This window comes from Tenrec ecaudatus, chromosome 6 (genome assembly GCF_050624435.1).
Source record: "Tenrec ecaudatus isolate mTenEca1 chromosome 6, mTenEca1.hap1, whole genome shotgun sequence".
In the NCBI taxonomy this organism is placed as follows: domain Eukaryota; kingdom Metazoa; phylum Chordata; class Mammalia; order Afrosoricida; family Tenrecidae; genus Tenrec; species Tenrec ecaudatus.
In genome coordinates, this window is record NC_134535.1 from 103623724 (window position 1) to 103650218 (window position 26495).

The following is a 26495-nucleotide window of genomic DNA, read 5'->3' on the forward strand; positions in this document are numbered from 1 at the left end:
AAGTAGAACATCAGGAAAAACCACAGATCAACTTTTACAGTCTTTAAGAGTAATGTTATCTTTAGGTCAGATATTTTAATAATTTAAAAGTGCAAATATTTTAACAGTATGAAAAATGCAAATTAAACAACATCGAGTAAAACAATGGAGCACTGAGTTACATGCTCAGGATAGTCCATCGAGGAAATAAACATGGGGAATGGCAGGAGGCATTTCCATGGTGGTTATGTCTCTGTGGTCGGATTATTGTTTTCTTTATTGCTTTCTTTTAATTGTGTCATCTCTATAGCTTACCTACTTTCAAATTTTCTAGACGCTGCATATATTACTCTCATAATCCCCCAAAATAAATGAATAAAAATCCCAAGTGCAAATCCACAACAAACACTAGATGGAAGTCCCGATAGTGTTCAAGAGCTCTCCACTGTACTCCTACAGATATCAAAACACTACGCGGCAGGATGGGAAATAAGGCAGCGAAGCAGGGAAAAGGCGGCTTTGTTTTCAATCTGGGGCTGGGAAAACATTTAGTCTCTTGATGCGAAACAAAAACTTTCTATGTCCCCCTTATCAAAACATATCTTGGGAACCCACTAACCAAAACATTTTCCATCAGAGGATTTAAAAACCCATAGGCCAAAATTATCTCTCCAGAAGAAACTTATTGAAGCAAGCAGGAAGTTTACCAGAAACACCCTAAGAATTAATGATTGTTTTCTCAGCTCTGATGAACGCACGTCAGCTCATGTTAGTACACAGTGTAACACAAACAGCCTCCAGTGGGTTGGTCCCACTTTGAACCAGGACAGCATGAATGCACAGCATAAGGTGTTTGCTTCATTGGCAAGTATCACACATGCTACTGGCAGTAGAATCTTTGAGGGGTCGCCTCGCCAAGGCTGGCTCCAGTCCTTGAGATGCTTTTGTTGGCGTAATAGTTAACTATGCCAAACCCACTGCATTTGCTATCTTGTTTCATCCTCACATCCCTGTATGGAGGGGCTGGGGAGGTTGGGGAGGGGTGGGTTGACTGACAATTTCGGCCAGATGACTTTGGGTTATGGCACGTTGTCCTGTGCACTGTGGAAGGCTCTGGCCTAAATGAGCTGTATGCCAGCAGTTCTCAACCTGTGGGTCATGACCCCTCCAGGGGTCGAACGACCCTTTCATAGGGGTCACCCAATTCATAACTGAGGTAGTTAGTTTATTGTGCCAACCTGGCCAATAAACACATGTGAGGTTAGTTCAAGGGAGAAGGGATAAATGGCTCAGTGAGCCTCGCCTTTCTAGTTCGTGGGTCTCTTGCTTTGTGATGGTTGGACCAGGGTGCAGCTGCCTTAGCAGTTCTCTGCTTCAGCTGGCAAGGCTCACTTCCTGCCAGACATTCTTGAGGAGAAGCCACATGAACCTATCCCGATGCAGCCCTGGGTGCTGGAGCACCCGTGTGGAGACCCTGCCAGCATTGAGATGCTTACATTCACTGACGTGGCTTTCCTCCTGCAGTCGGCATCATTGCGTCTGTTTTGTGAGATGAAGGAGGACTTTGTGGATTGGTGTCAGACATATGGGTTAATGTTGAACTTGTTGGCTTGGGCAGCACTGGATTCTTGATGCACACTTAACCTTTATATAAAACTCTCTCTTATGCATGAGTTTCTGTGGATTTGTTTCTCTAAAATACCCAGACTAACACAATAACAGTGTCAAAATTACAGTTATGAAGTAGCAATGAAAATAATTGTATGGTTGAAGGGGGGTCACCCCAACATGAGGAACTGTATTAAAGGGTCTTGGCGTTAGGAAGGTTGAGAACCACTGCTCTGTACTAATTCCACCTCCCCGCAAGGTGACAACCCAAAAACGTCTCCAGACACTGCCCAGTGACACCAAAACCACCCTCAGTTGAAAACTACTACATCAAAGTATGTACTATTACAAATAAAGAAATGGAGACATACCTATCTCAAAACTTACTGCCAGCTAATCAATTCCAACTCATAGTGACCCCATAGGACAGGGGCTGTCCCCCCACCTCCCAGAGGGTTCCCGAGACAGTAACTCTATATGGGCATAGAAAGCCTCATCTTTCTTCCTCAGAGCAGATGGTGGTTTTGAACTGCTGACCTTGTGATTAGCAACCCAATTCCTAAACCATTACAACACCAGGGCCCTTTTACTGCCAGAGTCCAAACACCCAAAACTCTACCCTGTATTTGTGCACAGGTAGAAATCTAATCTTATAGTATAACTGACAGATATGCACATTTTCTATGTGAATCCCATCTGTGTTCTGATAGCATCTGTACAGCCTTCAAATGCAGACAAGATGAGTGGATGTCAATGCCCGTCATACAGATGGTATACTGAGTGCCCTCTGGCAACAACAACACGAGTCATGGTCCCCAGCAAGTATATCATCTATGAGAATAAGTAAGACAGTCCCATTTTGGACGGTCTGTTTTGGAGAAAGAGGCATTTCCTCACGGGTGAACTGGCGATGATTTTACCAAGAGAGTGCAAGTGAAGTTCCTATCACAAAGCACCATTTCATAAAGCGAGTTGGTCTGAACCGGGTGGCCACTCCATGAGTGCATGGAGTTTTTTACATGGCACAGGCACTGCAAGAGACTGGACTGGAGGGAGCCCTGCAGAACAGCTAGGCTCACTACGTACTTAGTAAAGCCCAGGGGAGGGTATGAGTAAAGAAAACGGGACTGTGTGATTCCTGGGACGCTCAGCAAAGGATTCCTGGCGGACTGCTCTGCGCGAGCCTTGAGGTGAGAGGAATGGAAGGGAAAGCAGGAAGGTTTAGCAGACTGGATCACACCAGATGGGCAGAGGGCAGGATCATGGTGGGAAACCATGGATCTCTGAGGCCGTGAGGTGACAGTGACTAACAGATCAGCTTCAGACTGGTACTCTCCATGCTCGGGGAAAAACAGGCAGGTACGTGTTTAATTTTACATAATGGAAGGCAGAGATTTTGCCAGAAGAGCCAATCAGCCCTAAAAGTAAACCCAAACACCCTCCTTTTCACAAGCAGACAAGGGCCCAAAGCAGCCAGATGCCCACTTTTTCAGAGGTAAAAATTCCCCAATGTTAAGAGCTAGCTTCCGTTTTCTAAAACACCGAGTTGTTAGTGTTGTTGTTGTCATCGTTGTTAGCTGAAATGCTGCCAGCTCCCGCATCATCTCCATGATTGGACTGTTATAGACAGGACTATCATGTTCCAGAGGAGTGGAGTTCTCAGAAGTAGACTACCAGGCCTTTCAGCCTAGTCTGTTTTATTATGGGAACTCTGCTGAGACCTGTTCAACATCACAGCAACACACAAGCCTCCACTGGCAGACAGATGGTGGCTGTACAAGAAGGGCACCAGCCAGTAATCGAACCTGGGTCTCCCACATTGTGTTATTCCAGGCTGACTAGAGAAACAAATACAGCGACATTCAGATATGCATAAGAAAGAGCTTTATATCAAGAAGTAATTCTCTATCAAGAAAGCACCCAGCCCAGTCCAACTCAACTCCATGAAGTCCAATACTAGTCCGTAAGTGCCTCTTCAGCCTCACACAGCCCCAAGCAATGATGGAGAATGCAGGAAGACCACATGCCAGTGGGTGCAAAGTCCTATGGATCCAACAGTAGTGGTAACATCCGAGGGTTGGAGCAGCAACCAGGGTCAGCCAGCAGGAGGGGAGGGTAAAGGCAGAGAGGGAAGGGGAAGTTCCCAGGTCCTCCTATGAGAAGGCCATGCCCACAAGGTCGTGACCTGACTGACAGATTGGAAGCCATCCCTACACTTTTATGTATCTTCAAGTTGACATGAAATAATGTGACTACCACACACATGAAAGGTAAAAGACAAGTGCAGGATCTATGTCAGGGATGCGGGGAATGTACACCAAAGGAAGGTAGGGGGAATGGAGCACAATTCCAAAAAGTATTTGAAAGGCAAAGATGATAAACTATGGTTAATATGATTAAAAATATTTTCCCAAGGTACAACAATTGGTCTCTATTTGCCTGGAACAGAACAGGAAAAGAAGAGACCAAGGAACTGGACTGCATGTTTAGTTGCCTACACACGTGAACTACTGCTTCCTTTGTCATGAGACCAAAATAACTGATGGTGCCCAGCTACCCTTACTGAGCACTGTGATCAAGGATTCAACAGATGAATCTGGATCAAAGGAGAGAGGAGAAGGTGTGAGACATCATGTTTTTATTGTTTTTTTAAACATTTTATTAGGGGCTCATACAACTCTTATCACAATCCATACATATACATACATCAATTATACATTCTTTGCCCTAATCATTGTCAAAGCATTTGGTCTCCACTTAAGCCCTTTGTATCAGGTCCTCTTTTTCCCCCCTCCCTTCCCACTCCCCCCTCCCTCATGAGCCCTTGATTATTTACAGATTGTCATTTTGTTATATCTTGCTCTATCTAGAGTCTCCCTTCACCCCCTTCTCTGCTGTCCATCTCCCAGGGAGGAGGTCACATGTAGATCCTTGTAATTGATTCTCCCTTTCCAAACCACTCACCCTCTCCCAGTATCGCCCCTCACACCCCTGGTCCTGAAGGTATCATCCACCCTGGATTCCCTGTGCCTCCAGCTCCTATATGCACCAGTGTACAACCTCTGCTCTATCCAGTCTTGCAAGGTAGAATTCGGGTCATGGTAGTTGGCGGGAGGAAGCATCCAGGATCTGGGGGACAGCTGTGTTCTTCATCGGTACTACATCGCACCCTGACTGACTCATCTCCTCCCCTAAACCCCTGTATGAGGGGATCTCCAGTGGCCGAAAAATGGGCTTTGTGTCTCCACTCTGCACTTCCCCCTACATTCTCTATGGTATATATATATATATATATATATATATATATATATTTAGGGGGGGGGATGATGCCCTATACCTGGTCCCTTTGGCACCTCATGATCGCACAGGCTGGTGTGCTTCTTCCAGGTGGGCTTTGTTGCTTCTGAGCTAGATGGCCGCTTGTTCACCTTCAAGCCTTTAACACCCCAGACACTATCTCTTTTGATAGCCGGGCACCATCAGCTTTCTTAGCCACATTTGCTTATGCAAATGTTAAGTTTCTTAAAGAATCCAGACTTACTGGACTCAGTGAGACTAGCACAACCCCCAAACAACTTACCCTAGGACATTTTTGAACCTTGAACTGAAACTAACCAAACTGTCCCCTAAAGTCCCTTTTCAAACCAAAAGATAGTTTAGCTGAATCAATAAAGAATGTCATCCTCAGCCCTGTGCTCTTTTTAACAACTATAGAAAGAGGACATGAATAATCTCTTTATACAGATGAGCACAAAGCTGTTTCCTTTGAAGCGAAGGTTACAGATGTCCCAAATGTCCAACTTTTCCAAACTGCTGTACCACTGCATCAGCTCCAGCATCGACCACTGGCATCCGCCTTTGGGTTTGATAGTTCACTATAACGTCTCACATACTCACATTTCAGGGGGTTATCTTATCGGAGAAGTGACAGGGAACAACTTGGGGTCAGGATCAACTTGGAAGTAACAGGGGCAGTAATAGGGAACAAGGTGCAGTTCTTTGATCAGAACAGTTTTTTCCCACCTTCTAAGCATGGTCCCTGCTGGGGTCTTCTCAGACAAATGTTACAACTCTGAGCTCTGTGGGCTGGCAAGCCCCACTGCAGCCATCCCAAGAGTCTCCTGGTCCCAGCTGTTTAGCATCAGTCTCACTTGGGCTACTGTTGGGTCATAGTTTGTCTTCCATTCAAGAGCTCTACTCTCTCCAGTCTTTCCGTAAGCCTCGCAGGCTAGCCAGACTTCCCACTCCTCTCAGTTAGGGTTTGCATGATCCCACCTCACTAAGGTTCCATGTGCTTTATTGACTTCGACTTAATTCATGGCAGTGAGGGGGTGGGTTTTTACCTTCATAGCATGCTGTCCAAATCTCTTGATGAGCCCAAGCCCCTTATTTGTAAGGCCCCATACGCTCACTCAGGAGAGTCAGAAAGACTGGCTCATCGCCCTCGAGTCCCTAGAGGATCAAGTAGAACTGTGTCTGTAGGTTTCCAAGATTATAACTCTTTCTACAAGTAGAAAGCCTCATCTTTCTCCTGCACAGTGGCTGGTGATTTCAAACTGCTGACCTTGAGGCCAACAGCCCAAGACAGAACTCACTCTGCCACCAGGGATCAGGACTCTATGAAGTAATTCACTAGATCACACAGATCACACTGATAGCAGTCACTAATGTAGAGATGAACAGTTTTGGGGTGAGTCTAAGTCAGTGGTGGTGGAAAGACTGAGGAGAAAAAACGTTGAAGAACATAACCAGTCACTAATCTGTCCTTATATGTTGTTGTTAGGTGCCAGAGAGTCGGTTCTGACCCAGAGCGACCCTATGCACAACAGAATGAAACACTGCCCAACCTGCACCATCCTCAACTACACACAATTGTATACCGAAACCCATTGTTGCAGCCATGGTGTCAATCTAACTCCTTGAGGGTCTTCTCCTTTGCTGCCCCTCTACTTTGCCAAGCATGAAGTCTCTGCCAATATGGCCAAAGGAGCTGTTCCTTCCCGACATGTTCAAAGTTATGTCAGCCAAACTCTCACCACAATTGCCTGGAAGGCGCACGCCGGCCTTGCTTCTTCCAAGACATATTTGTTTGTTCATGAGCTATACGTGTAGAAATTAATAAATAAGCATATGATCTGCTGTGCATATTTTTCCCAAAAAGGGAGGGAAAGATTATTATTTGGAAGACAAAAATGACAATGCTGGTTAGTCAGGACAGGGTCCCTGGGGTACCGGAGACAAACCTGACTCACTGCAAACTTTGATAATGAAATGGAGTCTTTTAGACCAAAGCTCCTGGTTTTCTGAGAAGCAGGGCCATCTTCCTGTGCAGTCACACTGAACCCCACGCTAAGGAGGTCTCACATAATCTTGGGGGAACCCTGGTGGTGGTGGGGAAGTAAGTATTAGGTCACTAACCACAAGGTCAGTGGTTCAAATTGGCCATCCACTCCACAGGAGAAACTTGAGGCTGTGTGCTCCCATAAAGGTTCCCAGTCTTGGCAATGCTACTGCGGTCACTAAAAGCTGCAATCAACTCAAAAGCACTGGGTTTAGTTTGATGTCACCATCTCCAAATTCTTAATAATTCTATATTTGAACTGTGCCATACATGCATGTGAACAAAGGGGATGCATAAGGTGCACCCATTGACTTGTACAGCATGTGGTTTATACGTCCATCAACATGTTAAAAAAGAACTTAAATGAAAGCAGTTGAGTCAGTTTCATGCAACGTTTCCACAACTTTGGTAAAAACAGCATGCATATGTATGCACCCAGCACAAACTAAGATTTGTGTGATTTCATAATTCAGCAGCTGAATTAAATCCTCATGTAGTTGCATTTAAAACTGACATTGCACAACATAGAGATGAACAGCGAAATTCACACTAGTCATTTAAATTTCTAATGTTTCCTCACTTAGGATGGCATTAAACAGCACACAGAACAGCATTGTGACAAGTCACGCGAGAAGGAGCCTGCAGAAGAAAGCAAAAGGCTTTATGAACACTGCCTTGAGCAGCGCTTTCCTCCTGCTTTTCGAACAAGGGGTCATGTATTTTCACTCGGCACAGACTCACACCAACAGCACAGCCAGCCCTGCTGAGAACCACTGAGCACAGGAATATCATGCCTCTCGAAAGACACTCCACAAAAGGAACCCTGGTGGCACAGTGGACTATGCTAACCGGAGGTCAGCAGGTCGACCCATCAGCCTTTGTGTGGAGAAAGACCAGGCTTTCTGCGACTGTAAAGATGGACCATCCTGTAGGGTTGCCATCAGTCGGAATGGCCTGGACGGCAGTGAGTTTGGCTTGGAAATGCATCACACAGGCTTGACTAGGGTAAGGTCCTTTCAAAACCACTCCCAGCAGACCCACCTCTGGCCTCCTGGGCATGGTGCGGCCATCTGGCCCTCGATAGCCTGCATTGCTTCAGTCCTGCTGTCCAGCCCCGCCTTGCAGAAGAACACCCCACACCACCACATCTCTCAAATACACATCTTCCTAGAAATAAGTAACTGAAGACTAAAAGAGACCTTCCTGAGGAGCAGTTCATCCAGAGGCTTCTGAGCTGCCGCTGAGCCAGACAACTCCCTTCTACAGAGAATTTCCTGGTTGGCTGCTGGTTCGGTTTTAACCAAGCCCAGGCAGGCTGTGGCTCCCAAACCAAATCATTTCTCACCATTCAGGTTTCCTCTGGAAAGTTCTTCTGGGAACCATTCGGTCTGGGGTGGCTGAAAGTCATCCTTCAATTTTTCCTCTAATGCCATGCTCCTCCTCTTTTTGGTCCCACTACGTTCCACTTCAGTAACATTCATTTCCTGCCTGGAGACACACCCTGGCACACGTGTCAGGTTGTATTGTTTAGATGAGAGACTTAAGTCATTCTTTTGCGTTTTCCTCCCAAACCAACAATTCCTGGAGCCAGCCTCTCGGGAGCCAGTTACTTGTCTCTGAATTTCCTTTCCCTGCCTCCTACTTGACTGAGATGATGCAGATGTGGGGAGGTGCACTGACTCAATCCTTATTCCACTCCAACCAGTGTTTCATCTCGCCATCCCTCTTCCATCCCAGCTGAAGAAGGGGTCCCCTGACGACACCACTGCTCATCCCTTCTAGCCCTTGCTTCTCCCCCAAACCCCTCTTGTCTCTTACTTTTTTAATAGCACTCTCTCTACTCTGACTTTAAAGTGGTCATTGCAAAATAGTCAATATGTTTGTCTGCTCATTCAAAGGGTTGGTGGTTCAAATCCACCCAGAGGTGTCTTGGAAGAAAGGCCTAAGGTCAGAGCCATGAACACCTAATTGAACGCAGTTCTACAAGTCAGAATTAATTCCATGGTAACTGGTTTGGGTTGGGTTGGCTTTTAAATTGGACCTGACAGAGTTCCTGAGTAGGGCAGTTAAAAAGCAAACCAAAAAACGGGTTGGCATCCGCCTGCAGATCCCTCACAAGCTAGGCCTGGCAGGCTGTTTCCCAAAAAGTTACAGCCAAGAAAACCCTAGAGAGCCCAGCTGTGCTCTAGCACACATGGGCTGCCAGAGCCTGGAGTCAAATAACATTTTTTTAAAATAAATCATTTTATTGGGGGCTCTTACAGCTCTTATAACAACCCACACATCAATTGTATCATGCACACTTGAACAGATGCTGTCATCATCACTTTATGTCAACTATTAACTGGTTATTAGGACCTTCCTCAAACCCTGCTGAACTCTTTGACAAGGCAGGCTCCAATAGGCCCCTCCCCTTCATCACTGCCCATGGATTCCTCACCGAGGGGTGTGCTCTAAGTCCACCTCTACTGTGCTAATGAAACTGTCCCCTTCAAGATCACCAGTGACCAGGAGGGAACCAGCAGCAGTCTTCTCAGACCTGGCCTCATAACCAGCCTCCTGACTGGATGACGCAGACAGCCCACTCAGATGTCTTCATCCCTCTGCCACCATCCTCCTCCTCCTCTCTGGAAGTTCCCGCTCTATTGCCTTGAATCATGACTTTCCTTCTTGAATCTACAGTCTTCTTTAGTGAGCTTCCCGACCCTTGTTCTTTATGCAACACCCCCAAAGGAATAAGGAGATGATCTGTCAGTCTGGGATGTTGCCTAAACTCCAAACCTACATCACTAAATTTTTTCTGAACATCATGTGTAGAATATCGACCAACAGTTCTTAATGGTTGGCTTGCCATCTCTCCCAAGGCCCTCCCTACTTCTGTGGTGAGCTCCAGGTGTTGCATTTGGAGAAATCACAACTATATTCACAGCTATGAGGTTTATTAAGGAAGTAACTGGTAACAAAGGAGACCTGGTAGCACAGGGGGGTTAAGGGTTTGACTGCTAACCATAAAGTCAGTAGATCAAACCCACCAGTGACTTCAAGGGAGAAAGATGGATCTGCCATATCCCATAAAGATTTACAATCTCAAGAATCCTGTGGGACAGTTCTACACTGTTACACAGGGTCACTATAAGTTACAATCAACTTGATAGCAGAGGGTAACAATTAATAGCTAACAATCCACAGCCAAGAATGACTCAAGATAGAGTTCTTTGGTCAGGACCGCTTCTCGGCTGTGCAGAGCATGCCATTCTCTCAGCTCCTCAACCTCGCCTGTTTAAGAGCAATGTCAATTAGTGCCATGAGACACCCCACTCTACCAGTAGCCTCAGCCTGAAGACACTCAAGTCTGTCACTGTGTACGTCACCACATTCATTGTGGCCAATTCAATCCCTAGGCCAGGAAGCATGGCCCTACTGGTCCCGCTGCTCACCCCCATGGTCTCTCTCCATTTCTCCTGAGTCTAGCAGGTCCTCAGCTTCGAAATCCCAGGTTCGAAAGACACACCATTCTTGGTCCTTCATGTAGATTGTAGTGTCCCTTTCCCAGTCTCTTGGACTTGCTAGTTTGAAGCCTAGTTGGATGGCAAAACGCTCCAGTGAGAGCCCCACACACCTTATTTGCATTATTAGTGTGCTGTCTTATCCCAATGGGGGCCATAGGCACTATATCTGCATAGACCCACTCCACCATTTGAGGAGCCCTGGTGGCACAGTGGGGTGCAAGTTGGGCTGCTAAGCACAAAGTCAGCATTTCAAAACCACAGCCATTCCTCTGGAGAGGAACACCACTAATGAGGTGTCCTGCTCCCCTAAATAGCTCCAGTCTCACAAGCAGTTCTACTATGTCCTATAGGGTTGCTATGAGTTGGAATCCACTTAGTGGCAGTAAGAGAGAGACCCAATCCTTGTGTAAAAGTCACAAAGATTAAGGCTAGAAGGGCCACATTCAATAATTTACTGCACCATAGATAGGAAGGGTTTTTTTGTTGTTGTATTTTTAAACATTTTATTAGGGACTCATACAACTCTTATCACAATCCATACATACATCAATTGTATAAAGCACATCTGTACATTCTTTGCCCTCATCTAAGAGGCAGAGAGCATCTGTTAACACAGGAAGAACCATTAGAAAAAGGAGGGTGAATGCACCACTGAATGAATCCCACATGTAGGAATTATTGACTTGGTGTATGTTCTATTGTGTATATTCTTGAGTTAGTTAAAGTTTATTGTGCCAACCTGGCCGATAAACACATGTGGGGTTAATTGAAGGGCGGAGAGATAAATGGCTTGGTGAACCTTGCCTTTCTAGTTCTCAGGTCTCTTGCTTTGTGATAGTCAGACCAGGGGGCAGCTGCCTTAGCCAGTTCTCTGCTTCAGCTGGCAAGGCTCACTTCCTGCAAGACATCCCCAAGGAGAAGCCGCATGGACCTAGCCTGATGCAGCCCTGGATGCTGGAGCAGCTGTGTGGAGACCCCTGCCAGCATTGAGATGCTTACACGGTCACTGATTCAGCTTTCCTCCTGCAGTCGGCATCATTGCATGTGTTTTGTGAGATGGAGGAGGACGTGGGGGATTGAGTTAATGTGCTAATGTTGGACTTGTGGGCTTGGGCAGCACTTGGTTGGGATGTTTTCTTGATGTACCCTTAACCTTTAAGATTTGTTTCTCTATAGTACCCAGACTAATATAATTCTCAACAACAGAAATAAAGAAAATTATCATATAAATATGTAAAGCACTAAAGCAGCATGTGGTGCATAACAAGTGCTATGTAAGCATTAGATATTATTGCTGCTGCTAATGTTAGTCTTTCAACAACTTGATGAGAAAGGTGCTCTTATTTTTAGAGAAAAACTATGGTGGGTTATTATGGATCCTAATGGATTTTCAAACTCTATATGTTCAAATTTTAACTACCATATTTCACATTAAAATGTAACCTTCATTTGTGTACCCTCCTTGATCACAGTGGGGATTCACCCATCTGCATTCCTGTCTCCTTGCACATCCCCCCCATAGGCAAAGGGGCAAAGAAATAGGAATTGGTAATGGCTCAGAAACAGCATCAGTCTTTTTAATGCATGTTCATATATCCCTAGTAAAAACCAGCAGACTATTTCTAGAGTCCTCTTTATGAAATAGCAGTTATCACCCCCTCCCTGCCTACAAAATATGCATAAAATCCATTTTAAATCCACAATCTTGTCACTTTTCTGAAAACTCCCAAAGATCTGGCCCAAGTATAGCTTAGCTCCCCTAACAATATGTGTTTGTCTCCCTCATCTCCCTCTACAACTAATCTCACTATACATTTTGCTCCCAAACCACAGAATACTCGCCCACTGAATTCACACTGCACCCTGGGGAGCACATTACACTGTTTCTAAGACTCAGGATGTTCATCTTCCCCCACTGCCTCCTCAAATCTCCTAACCAGCCTCCAGGGTCCCATTCAAATCCCACTGCCTCTGGTGGGATTCCACTGTGGTAGCTACATAATCTGGTGTCAATGTGAGGATTAAGAGTGTAAGGGTAGTTAGCCTGTCAATCAGGATATAGCTCATGAGGCCTCTGTGTGGGCATGGACTTCTGAGGATTCTGGGAAACGCCTGTATTTCCTACTTGGAGGCTGGAAACACACTCTATTTTGGCTCCCTCCCTGTGAGAGATCTCTGTGAAGAAGACACATGAATAGAGGCTGATAAAACCACACCTCTGGATCCAGAGAAGTCCCTGGAGACCTCTACCAGTGCTGAGATGCTTACAGTGCCACTGGATCCACAAGACTTCCACCCACTGGCCTGTGATCTTCCTGCATTCAGCTTCATTGAATATATTTCAGAGTCTGAAGAGGACTTTATAGATTGGTATCGGGCAGATGGGCTAATATCAGACTTAGGGACTTAATCTGGACTGGGCTGGGATGTTTTCTCAATATTCAATTGCTCTTGTACATAAAGCTCTTTTCCAAACACATATGATGTCTCTGGATTTGTTTCTCTATTCTACCCAGTCTAACACACCCACTAAGTTCAGTCTCTTCCCTTGCTTTAGTGACTAGTCTAATACATAGCATTATCCTCTCTTATCTGCTGTTAGTTTTATTTTAGGAGTTGTAAAATAGATCACATGTTATAAAAAAATTGAAGCTCCTTCATCTTCCCTGCAATCCTAGTCTCGCTGAACAAGTATCACCGCATTTACCAGTTTTTTTAATACACTGGCAATATACCATATTTGTGGATGATTCTGTATAAGGCTAATAAAGTAACCTTTTTGTTTCCTTAATATATTTTGGGTTTGATTTTGTTGTTGCTTCTGTTGTTGTCTGCCTTTAACAAAAATATACAAGGGGGCTTCACCAAAAAGTCATGGAAAAATAGAACAGAAAGATCATGGAATTTTTCCATAACCTTTTGAAGCTTCTTTCTACAACACAGACATCTGTTTGCATCAGTAAGTATACCTTTCGAATCTTTTTAACACTTGAATAGTATTCTCATTCTGTTTTTCTATATTGTGGTTATGTGTGAAGGATGCTGTAAATGGTTAGGTGCTCAACAGGTTGGCAGGTCCAACCCATCCAGACATGCCTCGGAAAACAAGCCTGGCAAAGAGCTTCCAAAAGAGCCTTGCCTTGAACCCCTGAAGGAGAAGTGCCACTCTACACACTTAGGGTCACCATGCATTAGAAGTAACTCGGAAAAAGGACAGCTTAAGGAGTATAATCTTATCACTTGCAGATGAATACTCTGAGGGCAAAGACCATGTTTTAGTCCTCCTTAAGTCTCCAAGAGGCCCTCGTGCCAAGGCAGGCTTTGCTAAACCTATGTGCAATGAAGTAATAAGACCAATGTCTGCCATCAGTCCTGGGCTTGTTATGGGTACAGAATCCACTGTGAGTGTTTTACACACTTCATCCTATTGAATCCTCACATCTCTTATGGGAGAGGTCCTGCAATTCTTCCAGCTTTACAGATGACAACGATCAAAATCACACAGCTAATAAGAAGCAGGTCAGAGATTCAGAGCTACATTTGTCTGAGGCCAGACCCTGTGCCCTTCTTCTCTATGTTGTGCCCAGTGAAAGTTTCCTTAGGGCATCATTTGCTCCCTCACCCCAAATGGGAGAACCGAAGGCTCCCAGTATTCTTGTTTGGAAGAGTGGGAGTAAGGGTACAAGAAGGACGCAGAAGTGACTGGTGACTATCTGGTGACTGCTGAGTGAATCTAGCACGCAGTCATCACTCTTTGCTTATGGACCATGAACTAGAAGAAAGAAGGGGAATCAGTGCCTGCCTCTCTTCGAGCTTTCCAAGGAACCGTCCTTCAGCAATAGTCACCATTATTTGATGACTATCTATGATATGCTGGATGTGACATTATTTCTATTAATAATTTCTAATCCTTGCAAAAATCCTATGAAACAAATATCAATATCACCATCTTTACAGAATTCAGTGTTTCCCAAAGTAGGTGATAGTGAGCCTATCCAGGGGCTGCCAAAACAGATACCTACACTTTATCCTGGACTATGGGAAATAGTACAAAAGTCTTTAGCTATCTGGGAGGTACTGAGTAGCTTTTTCTCCCTAAAAGGGAGTAGTAAGTCAAATATAGTCTACAACATAGATTGGCAGACATGGCACTTAGAGAATGCACATTACTTGCCCGTAGCAGATTGTTAGTAAGCAGAAACGTTAAAAGTAGCAAAGGGTTCGAGTTAGGGTCTATGACGCTCCAAAGTCCCACCCTTTTTCACTCATACGGTTTCCAACCAAAACCAAACCCACTGCCATCAAGTCGATTGCGACTCACGGCAGCCCTACAGGATAGAGTAGAACTGCTGCCGTAGGATTCCAAGACTGTAAAGCTGTTTTATGTTTTTTAAGTTTTATCAGCACTTCATCCACATCATACAACTCAATAATTCCATCATATCAAGAGGAGTTGTACAATTATTACCACATTCAATATTGGAATATTTCTCCATTGTTATTCATTGTTATTCATGTCATTTTTTCCTAATTGTGGCAAAAATATACACAACAAACCATTCTCCAATTCCATAACCTCTACGTGTGTAATTCAGTGCCACTGATTATACTCTGTGTTACACAACCATCTTTTATATCCCTTTCCAAATTACTCCACCACCATTACCATAAACTCAATGTCCCCTGAGCAACAACTCTTTCCCCTTCACCCAGGGAAACCACTAGTCAAACTTGGTTTGGTTATTCGGCTTTGTTTCTGTGTTTAGCAGTTTTCTTGATATAGTATTCATTGATCATACACCTCCACGGTTAACTTGCTTTTAGAAAGAGTTATGTAGATATCATAACAATCAGTTCTAGTGCTCCCTCCCCCCTCCAGCGTTCATTTCATTGTTTGCTCCCCAAATCCCTGGAGACTGTAAATCTTTACAGGAGGAGAAAGCCTCCTCTTTCTCATAAGAGTAGCTGGTGGTTTCAAACTGCTGACCTTGTGAATAGCAACCCAATGCTTACCCTGCCTTAAGGCCTTTTAATTCTTTTTTTTTTTTGCCTCTTAATTCTTATAGAAAACATGAACTAAACTCAGATTCACCTTCACGTGCAAGTAACAGACCCAACTTCTGTGGTTTAGCCCCATAGTTTGTTTTCGAACAAAATAATCAGAAGATGGGCAGACAAGGGAGTGGTTCCTGAGTCCCATCAACTTCCCAAACGCCTTCAAACTCTCCCTCCTGCTTCCTTAATCTTTGTGGTCCTAAGACAGCTTCTTCGTGCGCAGGACAAATGGCCTCAGAGGCAAGTTCAAGTAGGCTGTCCCATTAGAGGAGCTTGGCGGGAAGGAAGGGAGCCCCACCCAGAGACTGACTGACATCTTCCTCTTTGACCAGCACTGTGTCACAAAGATGCCCCAAGCTGCAGGGGATTCTGTGAAGTCAAGTTAAAACAACAACAAAACCTCACGATGATTATGGATTAAAAGCACAGGGGCATCTGTCATCGACAAGTAAGAGGAAGGGACATTGGGAACCTAGCTAGCTGTGTCTACTCACGGGGTGGTATGGAGTTCAAGTCATCCTAGAGGATCAAGTACACAAGCAGAGAAAAGCAACGCGAGAATTCTGGGTCCAGAAGCTTGCTCGGTTGCGGAGTCAGATGCCAGGGCTGGAGGAGGGGAGCAGGAGCTGATCCAGAGGAAAAACACAGAGACCTGGGTGCCGTCACACAAATCATCCTGACAGACTCAGGTTCAGCAAGAGTCTTTCTGCTGAGCTCCACTGTGGCCCTTTCTCCCACTCATTCCCTTGCTGCCCAGAGTTGGTTTAGCAGGGAACCTACGTGCCTACTTGACTCTCTTTTCACTCATAAGAAAGAGCAGAGAGTGTTCAAATTCTGATGCAAACAAAATCTGTGGTGCTATGAGCAGCAGCCTCAGATGAAGAGACTGGCTGCTGACACTGATGGCTGCCCTGCAAAGTTCTTTCAGGAAGAAAGTCGATCACAAACTGCTAATCTTGTTTTCAGTCTTCTTCATAAAGTGAAATCAATAAACTTTCCTCATAAAAATCGCATACAGCTCTGGGGGCACTACAACATTTACTCAAAGTACTTCTAGAGAAAGAGAAAGTGCTTCCAGGAGCTAATTACTAGACTCAGAAACACTACGGATGTCTCTGCTACAGCCTTAAGCCATGTAGGCATTCAAGAGTTTGTGCACTTCCCACTGAGCCTAACACACCCACAACTACCTAACATGCCTAAGGAATCTGGCCACTTACAGGGAAAATTGGTTTTCCCAACAATGATGCCGCCACATTTTGTTTTTGTTTTGTTTTGTTTTTAATATTTTATTGGGAGATCTTACATATATCATAACATTCCATCAATCACATACAACAGTATTGTACAATTGCTACCACAGTCGGTTTCAAAACATTCTTTCTTTTTTTACATAGATGGCATATAATATTTTAAAAATACCATTAAGCAATGTATTATTTAAGGTTACGTATAACATGAGGGGATTTTTTTAAGTGTAGAAAAAAATGAATTAAGATATAATGGCATCTTCCCACTTTCCCCCACTTCTTTTTAAAAAAATGTTTTTAATTAGGGACTCATACACCACCCATCTCGATCCATACATACATCAATTGTGTAAAGCACATTTGTACATTCGTTGCCCTCATCATTCTCAAAACTTCTCTCCACCAAAGCCCCTGGAATCAGGTCCTCATTTTTCCCCCCTCCCTCCTGAACCCCTGATAATTTATAAATTGTTATTTTGTCATATCTGGCTCTATCCCACATCTCCCTTCACCTACTTTTCTGTTGTATGTCCCCCAGGGAGGAGGTCAAATGCAGGTCCTTGAAGTAGGTTCCCCCTTTCCAACCCACCCTCCCTATGCCCTCCCAGTATCTCCACTCACTCCACTGGTCCTGAGGGGATCATCCGCCCTGGCTTCCCTGTGTTTCCAGTTCTCATCAATACCAGTGTACATCCTCTGGTCTAGTCAGGCTTGCAAGGTAGGATTCGGATCATGACAGTGGGAGGGGGGTGAGGGGGAGGAAGCATTTAGGAACTAGAGGAAAGTTGTATTTTTGATCGTTGCTATGTTGCACCCTATCTTGTCTCCTCCCCAAGACCCTTCTGTAAGGGGATGTCCAGTGGCCTACAAATGGGTTTTGGGTCTCCACTCCACACTCCCCCGCTCATTCACTATGGTAAGATTTTTATTCTGATGATGCCTTCCTTATACCTGATCCCTTTGACACCTCGTGATCACACAGGCTGGTGTGCTTCTTCCATGGGGGCTTTGTTGCTTCTGAGCTAGATGGCTGCTTGTTTACCTTCAAGCCTTTAAGAACCCAGACGCTATCGCTTTTGATAGCCGGGCACCATCAGCTTTCTTCACCACACTTGCTTATGCACCCATTTGTCTTCAGTGATCATATCAGGGAGGTGAGCACAAAATGATACATTTTTTTTTCTTTGATGCCTGATAACTGATTGCTTCAGCACCTCTTGGCCACACAGGCTGGTGTGCTTCTTCCATGTGGGCTTTATTGCTTCTGTGCCAGATGGCCGCTTGTTTACCTTCACGCCTTTAAGACCCCAGATGTAGGCTGCAATCCTCAGATTGCACAGTCGGAGGGCTCCTCCTACTCTTCCCCACCTCCTCCCTGTTTGCCCTTGCATTCTCTCCTAGCTCTTCCTGCCTCCGGGGCTTTGTTCCTGGGCAAATGCTGCCCTTCGATCCCCCATGGTAGGTTGGCCTGAGAGGTGTATATCTCCCCCAGTTCTGCTCTTTACTTTACAGGCCTGTCTGTTGTTTAGCAGAAAGTTGATCCCCGAGACCTGATGGATGCCTCCCGGAGACCTGATGGATGCCTAAAGGTTATAGTCTTGGGGATTCCACAAGTCTCTATCCAACCAGGAAACGTGGGTTTTTTTTCTTTTCTTTTGAGTTTTATTCCACATTTTTCTTCCACTCTCCCCAAAGCCTCCTATTGTGAGCCCCTTTCGCAGTAGTCTACAGTGGTAGACCGGTGCTTGTTGGGGTTGGGGAGAATGCGTTTCACATGCTCTATTGATCCTTTGGCGTTACTGTTTCCTCAAGTCTTTGATTTTCTTCACTTTTCATTGCTCCAAACAGAGCGAGAACAAGAGTTGAAACTTAAATGGCCGCTTAGAAGCTTTTAAGGCCCCAGTTGCTACTTACCAAAGCAGGATGTGGAACTATCTCTCTTTCACAGTGTGAAATCACATTGGTCTTTCTTAAGGAAGACACGCAGGAGGAACCACTACACCGGCCCTTCTGGACTGGCATCTGCTTTTTGTTGTTATTGGTTTTGTTCATGGGTTTTAAACATTTTATTATAAAGTAGGTGAAGGTTTACGGAGGAGATCATCAGCCTTAACACTCAACAATTCATACACATTTGGTTTCAACTCATCCATAGCAATCCCCTCAATGTATATGCCCTACCTTGTGCTTTCCTGTTTTCATTTCTCTTCCTTTGCTAACCCTGGACCTTGTCCTGGGGTCAAGGCTGCTCTTTTGATCTAAAAGGGTCGGTGATTTTAACAAGGGAAGGAGCTTAGTTCCAGACCTGAAAGTGACTAAGGGCCAGAGCCTGGAGGGGCCACCTATTTCTATCTGACCAGTAACCTTGATCTCTTTTATAATTTTGAGGTTTTTTTCTAACTGGATAACCAGGACTTTCTAACATGATCCTTTTCAGAGCAGTTGGGAGTGGGAGCCGGGTATCACCTAGGCCTTCCAATCTCGAGCTCACAGAAACTGGTGTCTGTGTGGTCCGTTATCCCACTGCACTCACGTCTTTCCTCATTCTTCTCTCCTCTGGATGGACAAAGACAGAGAGCGTCTTACAGGGCGACTCACAGCTGTTCGGATTCCAATCGATACTCACAAAATTAGAATATTGTCTTCACAAACATGTGTCAATTGACCTTGGCGCTCACTGACCCTGAAGTCAGGTTTCTATGCCAGATGCTTGATTTCTCCAAAGGGAAACCAAACCAGAGCTCACTGCCAAAACTCGCTGCCATTGAGTTTGTTGCCATGACAGTGACCCTATAGAACAGAGCGGAATTACTGTGCTGTAAATCTTTACCGGAGCAGGAAGCCTCATCTGTCTCCTGTTTATCATCTCATGGGCTCACACCGCTAACCGTGAGTTAGCAGCGCCATGCATAACCCGCTGTGTCACCAGGGCTCCTTTCCGAAAGGAAGAAGACTACAGCCAGACAGTCCCTGAAGTTCAGATGTCCATAAGATCGATGGTGAATCCCAAATGTTATACTGCTTGACCTGCTTCCTGCTTTGCCCCTCCCTGTTGGAGACACAGCCTTGGCCAGAATGACTGACACTAATGCAATTCAAGTGTGTACAATCCTTTCAGTCTTGGGCAGTTTTAGGTGTGCCGCTATGCAGAAACCACCAAATGATCTTGCTATTCTGGACACAGGCCGCCAACCAAAACAAGAATGTGACTGTGTGCCAGTCAAAATGTGAGTCACACAAGTTCCAAGGAGGCACATAACCAAAGTCCTGTCAGACAGTGTGACAGCACAGACCACTCAAGAATCCAACCCCACCTTCCAAAAGTCTCCGATGGGTACAGACTGGCACAGTTATCTCCAACCCTCTTTTCCCCTCGAAGCACACCAGCAAGAGCTGCCGAACAGCTGTACAAACTTAAACCCACAGTACGGGATTTTATTCTAAAATTAAGTTCCTGAGGTGTTTCTTCAAACGAGAACTTTCAAAACAGAAATTGAAGTCAAAGAAACGCCTGCCTCTTATGTCTACCGGCAGTGTACACGCATACAGGCCACCGCAGACTGCTAGGCAGGAGGCACATCCACTCACAGGCACCCAGCATGCTGAGCATTACATTCCTCTGTGGTCAAGCCAGACACAGTTGACATACACAGACTTGGCAAAGTGAGAGCCGTTATTATTATTTATAGCAAACAGAAAACAATAACAACAGACTCCCAAAGGGGAAAGGCTAACTCTGCCTCCAACTATTCATGTTCATTCTTAGGTCACTGAGCAGACGTGTCATGATCCGGGTGTGATGCATTCACATCGCCACTGCTTCCAGCTACCACCACCCTACGGGGGCGGGGGAGGGGGTGGGGCATGGACACTGTGTGTTCTCAAGGCTTCTGCTCCACTGATGGCCCACTGGCCTGCACCTCTGGCTCCTGCCACACTACCTAGGCTTGCAGGACTCTGGTGCTACCAGGTTGTCCAAAACAGGTGGAGTGTGACCCCTATGTAGGCACCACCAGGCCTCTTCTGGGCACGGGCAAGTGGGACAGGTCTTTCAGCTCTGCCAGCCAGCTCCTGGCACTCAGGTCTCACTCCAAGGGACTCCAGGTGGCTTGCTGTCTCTGGCTCGCTTCCGCATTACACCTCACTCATCTGGGTCTAGGAGGTTCTCAGCACAGAGATCCTAGGTCCGAAGGATGCACTCTGCTCCAGAATCTGCTGTGAGTTTGGCCTTCATGTAAGCCTTCTCCCGGAGAGAGATGAGGCCTTCTGCTTCCGTAGAGATCTCACAAACTGACCGGAGTAGTTCGATCCTGTCCTACAGGGTCCCTGAGTGAGAAGTGGCCTAATGGCAGTGAGTGTGATTGTTACTCCTTGTCCATCTAAAGCCATGGTTTTTCCCAGCAGGCCCATGAACTGACCAATCCTCTTGGTAGACTATAAACCCCTCAGTTTGCATAGTCCCAATTTGTATAAATTAGAAGACCATAGATGGCTAGAAAGACCATATCCAGGCAATGCACCATTCTGCACCTCACCACTTGGCTTCCGAAACATTATCAATGAATGCCACATGGCATCAGTAATTAGCATATTTAAAATAAAAAGGGTGGAATAAACAAGAGAGTCTTTTTATTTGTAATGTGGTTTTGTTTGCAGCCATTAGCTCCATTGAATAAAGTGGCAGTAATTAACGTGACAAAAGCTGTAGGCTTTTTACCAAAAAAGTTTCCAACCTGCACTGCAATGAATCTGAGAAACAAATGACATAATACAGTACAGATGCAGAGAGCTGCGCAAAGCCAGAGCAGTTTCTAGACAGTGTCCATTGTGGGGATGGAGTGAAAGCCAACTGAATTGTTACCGTATATACTCGAGTATAAGCCGACCTGAATATCAGCCGAGGCACCTACTATTACCACAAAAACTGCATTAAAAATGTGCTGGAAAACTCGGCTTATACACGAGTGTCTACAGTACATTAACAACCACTGTGGTTGCTGCTGTTTGTTGTGGTTAAGTTGGATCCCCACTTAAGGTAATTCCATGCACAAGGAAGAAATGCTGCCCAATCCTGTGTCCATCACATGACTGAATACGGATGGCACCACTGTGACCCACTGGGTTGTCATTGTCTGATCCTCAGACGTGCATTGCCAGGCTGTTCTTCCTAGCCCATCAAGTCTGGGAGCTCTGCTGAAACCTGCTCATCATTGTAGCAACACACGCAGCCCTCCACTGACCTCCTCTGAATGACCGCGGGGACTGTGTAGGAGGTCCACTGGCCAGTGGCTGCTCCCTCGCCAGAAGGCGGGAATTTTACCGCTGAGCCATCAATGCTTCCTTCGTTGTCAACCACTGGCTGAACTGAGCTGCTGGGAAGGCACTCTAACACCTAGCCTTGCTACCTGTAACAGCTTGGAATCTCATCCCTAAGTCTATCTAGCCCGCCATGGTTAAAACAGCATGATTTTCTCATGGTTCAGTGATCTACAATTCACTGCTGAACCTTGTTCCCCACCCACACTCCTGCTCTTCATTTGGGAACTAATGTGATTTTCTGATGAAACCTCTGGAAATACAAAATTCATCATGATACCATCAATATTTTCAGCTTGAAGAGGTGTTTCTTTAACAAGAATCTGGACCCAGACCCAGACATGAATAGGTGTTCATTCACTCATAGTTCTGAAAAGGTAATGCAAATCAGGCCAGCGACAGGTAGCTATATCTTTGAGAAGACAGAAGACTAAATAAATCAGTAAATCCTTGGACACCATTAATCATCTCCCACATCCAGAAGAGATGTCTCTGCAGTATCTTGTCCTTGCCCCATTTAAGACTTAATACATATTCTCTTAAAAAACAAAATAAACTCAATGAGGTCTTCTTTCAGTTAATAGCTTGAGAATAATGTTAAGTTTGGGACACAGGTACTTTTAAAAATGGAAGATAAAAAAACTCCAAGTTCTTTTCAATATAACGAATTATACACATCATCTAAATAAACTGGGAAAACACCAATCTTTCATGAATATGAAAGACAGGTGTTTTTTTTTAAGTTAGCTTGTCAGTAACTGAAGGGGAGAAAATGACTGCTTTGCTTTATCTCCTGCGAGTACAGAAAGTGAGGAAGGAACCATACCGCTAACTAACTCTCCCAAACGTGGCTTATACAATGCCTGTGCCGTCCTCGCAATTAGGCTGTATTCGACAGTGTCCTAGATTTCAAGCTGACCATAAAGGCCAGATTATCCTAATTTTCACAGCAGCTACCAGGAAATGACAGTAGCTAGTCAAAGGGAATTTGCCAAAACCCGATCCCGCCTTTCTCAAGAACTCAAACGTCTTTTGAGTTTTATTCTCACTAGATGGCATCTGCTTCACAAATCACAAGAAGAGAAATACTGATTCATATTCTCACTTACTACTATCAAGTCAATTCCAACTCATAGTGACCTTACAGGAGAGAGCAGAACTGTCCCAGCAGGTTTCCAATACTGTAAATCTTTCTGGCAGTAGGACGCCTCCTCTGTCTCCCATGGAGCGGGTGGTGGTTTCGAACTGCTGGCCTTGTAGTTAGCAGCTCAACTCGAAGCCCATTCCACCATGATGCTTCTTAGTTGGCATTGAATATGTAAAGTCACTGTAATACCCACAATGTGAGGGAAATTTAAAGCTTTGCTATATTCAGGCTCCTAAATTAGGGCTAGTTTATTTAAAAGAACATGAAAGCCTTCGTTGGGTACATGAGCATAACCAAATATATCCTTTATTTGACTGCCCGATTTTTGCAGCAGTACCGCTCAATATCACAGGCTATTGTTTAAGCACTAATGACACCAGCAAAAGTTCTAGTGAGCTCACAGAAGTCCAGAGGTATTCCACACCACCTTATTCTTTCCTACAGAAAAAATACGATGGAAAACAGTGTTTCCCACACTTCCTATAAAACCATAAGTGGATCATTTCAGAGCCATTCTGGCATCATTTCAGAGCCATTAGTTCTTAGCCTGAAATGCAAACCAAAATTAAAATGTTCTACTCTTTGCAGGAAAGTGTGTCTTCTCTTCAAAAAGCCTACTCTTTGATGATGTTGAGCTATTATAGATATAGATGTATAGATTTTTTTTTTCCGGGAACCAAAGAACAATACAGACTCAGGTAGTCTATAAACAGCTGTAAAACAGAAACACTTCTTCCTAATTCAGAAAGCTCGCCTTCCACTGAGGGCTTAAGAGACGCAATGTTGTGACTACTTTCCGGGCCCCATCTCCTGGAAATGCCTTACATTCAGACCCCTAGCATGCAGCTTTTAACTCACAAAGACGTCCACACCCAAATCACCTCAGCCAGGAAGTGCCCAGAAAGCAGTCTCAGCCCCTGCTCCTAGTTAAATAAAAGGGCTTTAAGCACTGACTGGATAAAGCTTCTGAATCAGCATGTGAGGCTAACTGTGCTTTTGTGGTGGGGCTGGTTTTTTCCCCCCAGAAAGCCAATTACAATCATTTAGTGACCTGAACACACAAAACCTCCAAATAGGAAAATAGAAGAAAGAGTTTGAAATACAAAATGAAAAAGAATCAAAATTACATCCTTCCGTTTCTCAAAAAATCCTATTTGTCCTTTAGAGGGGCCACTGCTTTCCTGAAGTACCAAACCTGGACTTTCATAACAAGTTCTTTTTCTGTTACTGTTTGCAGTCCTTACTGAAAGGAAGGATTTGTTTGGGTCCAACATGCTGGAAAATTGACGCTGCGCTAATGAAGCGTTTGTATGCCACACCTTCCAGCACATTTCCCTGTGGAAACCTTCTTCTCTCAGGAGGATCCCCGGAAGCTAACCCAGTCAGTCCTATCTTCGGCTCCAGTTAGTCACAGGAAACAGCCCAGAGCCCCTCGGCCGCCTCCCTAACCCACTCGGACCACAAAATTGGCAGCTGAGGGGCATTCTGGGCTAAGAATGAAGAGTCGCCAAGATCTGAAGCGGTGGCGTTTAAGAAGTGTGCCCCCAAGAGACGGGTTTCCCATCGTTCATAATTAATACATCCCCAGTGAATTTCTCCTTTTCTGCCTGGGCTGAATAAGTGGATTTTTACACGTGGATATGAATTCATTTAAATCACTGTGTAATAGACCACAGGGGAACTACATGTGAACAAAACTTTCTCTCTCTCTCTCTCTCTCTCTCTCTCTCTCTCTCTCTCTCTCTCTCTCTCTCTCTCAAAAAGAATCCCTTTGGAGTGACTGATTCACAAATTGTTGTGGCATTTTTCAAATAACCCTCGGCCCACTCACACACACACACACCACACACACACTCCGGTGACTCGGTTCTCCGGTGTTCTGGGAAGACCAGGGATATCAATCGCGGGCAGGGGGGTCTCAAGACACAGGAGAGACTTTCGGTGCCCGATCCTGGAGATATTTTTCACGCCAACACTGGTTCTCAGCCCCGTGCGCTGCGCCCTGCCTCCTCCCTGAAAAGTGCTTTTCCTCAGGGAAACGGGAGTGGGGAAAGGCGATCGGCCCAGGGAGGAGGAGGCGGAGCATCTGCAACAGCCCGCAGCAACCGCACAACGGTGCCACTTCCCCTCCCGGGCGCAGCCGAAGCCCCTGCCTTACCTGAGGTAAGAGCTGCCGGCGCTACTTCCCAAAGTTCTGGGTCGCCGGCGCGGGGAGTTCCACGTCCCGCCACGCTGGCCCGGCCGCGCGTGCCCCGAGCCCGGTCCCTGCCCCGTCCCGCTCCAGCCGTGCCCCGCCGCCTCGCCCTACACCGTGTCAGGAGCCCCAGCGGACGCCCAGCCGGGAGCTGACATCACTCCCCGTCCCAGGTGCCTCCCCCTCCCGCGACCGCCTTCGCCCCGCCCCCGCGCCGGGATCAGCCAAACAGCGGGCGGCAGGGGGCGGGGCTGGCGGGGCCTGCGCTCCCGCTGATTGGGCGCGGGGACCGTCACTCAACGGAGCCAACTCGGCTTGTACATTCCTCGCGGAGCCAGCCTGGGGCTGCCAGTGGGTGGTGATGGCAGAGAAAAGAAAGGAAAAATGCTGCCTTTCCGGCTAGCTCGCGGGAGAGGAGATAGAGGCTTGGGGAGTCCCTTGCGGCTTGCCTCGTAAGCTGTACTTGGTGTATTTACTTTACCCCGAAACGAAACCAACCTCTCCAAGCCCCCTTGTTAAGGAAAAACAATCGCCTCCGTGTCACGGGCAAGCAACGCGTCCAGCGGCGCGCGTCGTGCAGAAAATGACTAACTTGAAGGGATGCAAATACAAGAAAATGCCCCGCCCCTGCGCCCCTTTCATCTGAGGGCTGCGGGGTGTTCCCTGGGACAAGGAATTTCGAACTTCAAACGCGCACTCTGGAAAGATTTGGGAGAGAATCCTAGAAACGCCAGCCCAGCTCTGAATTGGCGTTATCAACCAGCCATGCGGCTGCTTTTGCTTTTAGTAGTGAAAACCACACTTCACAAAAGCTTCCAGGGAAGTGAAATTGAATCTCTCAGATAAGGGGCGGTGGGGCGGGGGGAGCCCGATTTATCACAACTGAAAGGAGGAAATCTCACAACTGAGTTCCACAAACCACAAAAGAATACTGACTTTTTAATGGAACCAATTGCAATGGCTGAACTATCAAAGAATTAACCAACATTTATCCCTTATGGACATCATCCTGAATAATCCCCCGCCGTTAACAGAATAGAAAGATTCTCAAAGATGGCTCTCTCAATTTACCTAATACCTGAAACAAGGTAGAACT

General features: G+C 45.7%; 1 protein-coding gene across 5 annotated transcripts in view; it reads right to left on the bottom strand.

Moving 5' to 3' along the window:
- PPFIBP1 (PPFIB scaffold protein 1) overlaps nt 1–25521 on the bottom strand; it is a 204603-nt gene extending 179082 nt beyond the window's left edge. For 4 of the 5 annotated variants that reach the window (XM_075551936.1, XM_075551934.1, XM_075551935.1 and 1 more), the window contains exon 1: nt 25364–25521. The gene's annotated coding sequence lies outside the window, so the exon portion shown is untranslated. The remainder of the gene's footprint in view (nt 1–25363) is intronic. The other variant, XM_075551933.1, reaches the window with a different exon arrangement.
- Nucleotides 25522–26495: the final 974 nt, after the last annotated feature.